We start from the raw sequence: 3,810 nt of genomic DNA, 5'->3' as shown, positions 1-3,810 counted from the left end.
CTCAGTCAACTAGGATTATTCAGATAATATGCTAGCTTTATTTACAGATACTATGCTTCAACATAAAAATAAAATGTATTTGTATGTATTATATAAAACATAACATTACATTGAAAATATAAGGTGTACTCAGCAGCTTTACTTAAACACACAGTCAAAAGGTTTAAGTATGACAATTACTCAGAGAGGTTCAAATGAGGACTTTCTTTTTAACTCTGAAGGCAACTTTTGGTTGCCTCTCAAAATGAAGTACAAAATTATGATGAAGTCATATTACTTTTTAAAACAAAGGGAGAAGCCAGGTGTGGTTAAAGTCATCTGTGATCCCAGATACTGGAAAGGCTAAAGCAGGAGGATTGCAAGCATTAGGCCAGTCTGGGAAGGTGTGAGAGAATCTCAAAACTAAAAAATAAAAGGGCTAGGGATATAGCTCAGCATTCCCTGTGGTTTAATTATACACCCACAAACACACATATATTTCTAATAATAGAACCTACTTACCAAAATCTACTACACTATAGTAGTATAAAAAAACTTGTCAAAGACTACAAAATTATTTTAGGTAGTTGGCAACAAATAAACAAGGTTTTTTTGTCTTTATTTTTGTTTTCTTTTCATTAGTACATGTCTGTGGTACATAATAGATTCATGGTGGGGAGCTGGTCATGTACAGGACGCATCTTAATTCTTTTTACCTCCCTCCATCTCTTGGTCTCCTTCTCATCTGCAAAAGCTGTATCTCTAGAATCTGATTCAAATTTGCATTAAAAGGAACTATTTATTTATTTCTTTAGTAGTTTGCTTCAATAAAAACCTTAAAACAATCGTTCCAAACAACACCCATGTTCATAGCAGCACAATTTGTAATAGATAAAACTTGGAAGCAGCCCAATTGCCCATAAACTGGAGACTGGATAAAGAAAATGTGGGGTTTTTTTTTAATCAAATGGAGTACTACTCAGCCATAAAAAATGACAAAATAGAGACATTTGTAGCTAAATGGATGCACATTGAGGCCATACTCTTAAGTGAAATAAATGGGACACACAAGTGTAAATATCAAATAGTTTCTCTACTCTGAGAAAGTGAAAGTGTAAATACAAACTCAGAGGTATAATAGATAATGTGAAATAGGAAGAAAAGTGGCAAAGAGGAAGGGGAAATGGGAGGGGTAGGGGAAAGGAAAGAAGGGAGTGGAGTTAATATGAGAAAATGAAAAAATGGAAACAAAGTCTTTGTAGATAGGGAGGGAGTGGTTGAAGGGAGGGTGGGAGTATAGGGAAAAAATAAGGACCAAAAAGAAAAAAAAAAGGTGCAAATTTCCAACAATGAATGTCATTATATTGTATATCTTAAATGTACCAATAAAATTAATCTTTAAAAATATTTAACACCTATCAATGCCAGGCCATACTATGTCCAGCCACTAGAGATGCATGAAACATGACCCTACCTGGAAGATATCACAGTTCACTGAGGGGGACAGATATGTCCCATCATATGAATGAGGTTATACTGCTAGGGAAGGTACTGCGTGTGTGTGTGTGTGTGTGTGTGTGTGTGTGTGTGTATATACATATATTATTCTATTAACTTATATATTAGCAAATATATTGTATTAGCATATATGCTAATACAATTTGCAATTCGCAGATTTAAGAGCACAGTATTTCCATTTCACCAATAATGGCACTAAAATACTCATTCTAGGTCATGACTGTATCTGCAAATAGGTGTGAAAATGAATCCTACTACATGAACTAGGTAATTAGTTCCTGGGAACTGAGGTCTGAGTATAGGGCTTCCTTACCAAATTTTGAAGAAAGTTCCACATATGTCTTTAATTCTTGCAGTATGTTGTTTGGTGTCTCATTTAGAACAGGGACTCAGTGTCCCTTAAATGACTTCAGAATGACATTACGAAGCTCATTAGTTTCTTTATTTGGCGAGGATTACATGGGTATCCCTGATTTAAACAGAGACTCTGCCATCTTCATACTCTTCTTGTTCCTGTGTTAGTTACTTTTCAGTCATGGCTGAGAAAAAATACTTGAGGGGGAGGGGTTTATTCGGCTTACAGTTCATAGCGGTCTCAGTCCATAGTTGGGTGGCTCCAAGATTGGGATGGCAAATGAGCATCGTGAAGAAGAAACAACCTGGCACACACAAGGTATCTCTGCTCCTTTTCTCTTATTCAGACTACTTAGGGTGGGTAGCACTCATGCCCTCAATCCTAGTGCCCTCCAGCCTAGCCCCACCATGAGTCAATCACATACTCTAGATTCCGCTACCTACAAAACTATGACCGCATGAGGTTTTGGGGAAACATCTAGACAACCATAACATTCCTCTTATTATGTAAACTTGCTAATTTTTAGCCTTTATTTTTAAATTTCTTAACTGAATGGTTCTACTGAGCTCAGAGTGATCATGAAAATGAAAAAAATGACATATGTAAATTTCCTAGCAAAGATGAGGCACTCAATAAAAGCTACTGTCTTTTTTTTCTTTTCTTTCCCTTCTCATTCTCCATAAGCAAACATGAGAAGATTTTTTTTCAGTTAATATAAACAAAAAAAAACCTTTAATGATAATTAAGAACTTTTGAGCCTGCTTTGGTTACTGTTAATATTTCACATCAAACACATTAAGGATGGGTAGAATTAGTTTACATCTTATATTTACTCTATTAAATCATGGATCACAAATTATTTAAGAAATAAGCTAAACTTATTCTGTTGAAGGAAATGATTGCACATGCAAATGGAACTAAAATTTCTGTTACTAAAATAAATACCTTTTTATAGGAGTTAAGCTGATTTTTCCATAGTCCTAAACCTTAGAATGAATATTAATTACAGAAAATCTTATTGAGAGATTGACATGCCTGAGTGTCTGAGAAATTCTAAGTTTGAAGCTATTTTAGCCTCTCCAAAGAAAACAGGCAGAAGCTGAAGATCCAGGAGAAGTGCACGTGCTCACACCTGCCAAGCTGCACCCTTCACAGTTCACTTTAGTTGGCAGTGTTGAAACCAGGAGCAGGTAAGCAAGATCTGCTATGGGAGCTGACCCCAAACTCTACTCTCAGAGAGAATTGGGTATAATACCAACTGAGGGAAACACACACACACACACACGCACGCACGCACACACACAGATTGAATAAGTGTTCTTGGCCAGCAGCTCTGTGCTTATGAACATTTTGCAAGATAGTTCGCACAACAAATTTACAAAGTAATCATTACTGCCTCATTTGCAGAGTAGAAAACTGAGGCTCTGAGGTTAAATAATTTTCTTAAGGTTACAAACCCATGTCTTTCTAATGGCAAAGGTTGCTTTATTATTCCAGGTTCTTCAGAGAAACAGAACATATAGGATAAACATAGAGATAAGAGATTTATTTTGGGAGTTGGCTCCATCGATTACAGAGGCCATGGAGCCCTATGATTTGCCATATGCAAACTGGAGAACTAAGAAAGCCAATGGAGTAATTCAATCTGAGAAGACCTGAAAAGAGTGGAGAATGTGAGCTAATGTGAGATTGCTGTTCTTTTCGGGCCCTCAGTGGATTTGATGTTGCCCCCACATTTGTGACAGCCAATCTTCTTAATTCTGTCTACTAACTGAAATGCTGATCTCTTCCAGAAAAAAAATCTTCCCAGACACGTTGTTTCACCATGAATTTAGGCATCCCTTTGCCTACTCAGGTTGATATATAAAATTACTCATCACAGCTGTGTTCCTAACCAAGTCTCATTTCGTCCCCTTGTTTACCTTCTGGATTTTTTTTTTTTTTTTTTTTTTTTTTTT

At 36.2% G+C, this 3,810-nt stretch overlaps 1 long non-coding RNA gene across 1 annotated transcript in view; it reads right to left on the bottom strand.

Annotated features, from left to right (window-relative positions):
* The window catches only part of LOC104850319, a 20,615-nt gene that overhangs the window by 1,285 nt on the left and 15,520 nt on the right, over window positions 1-3,810 (bottom strand). The gene's annotated exons all lie outside the window — the stretch shown is intronic.

The sequence above is a fragment of the Fukomys damarensis genome, unplaced genomic scaffold, assembly GCF_012274545.1.
Source record: "Fukomys damarensis isolate Sample0158 unplaced genomic scaffold, DMR_v1.0_HiC HiC_scaffold_14, whole genome shotgun sequence".
Taxonomy (NCBI): Eukaryota; Metazoa; Chordata; class Mammalia; order Rodentia; family Bathyergidae; genus Fukomys; species Fukomys damarensis.
The sequence above is the reverse complement of the archived record's forward strand: the minus strand, read 5'-3'. Positions and strand labels throughout refer to the sequence as shown.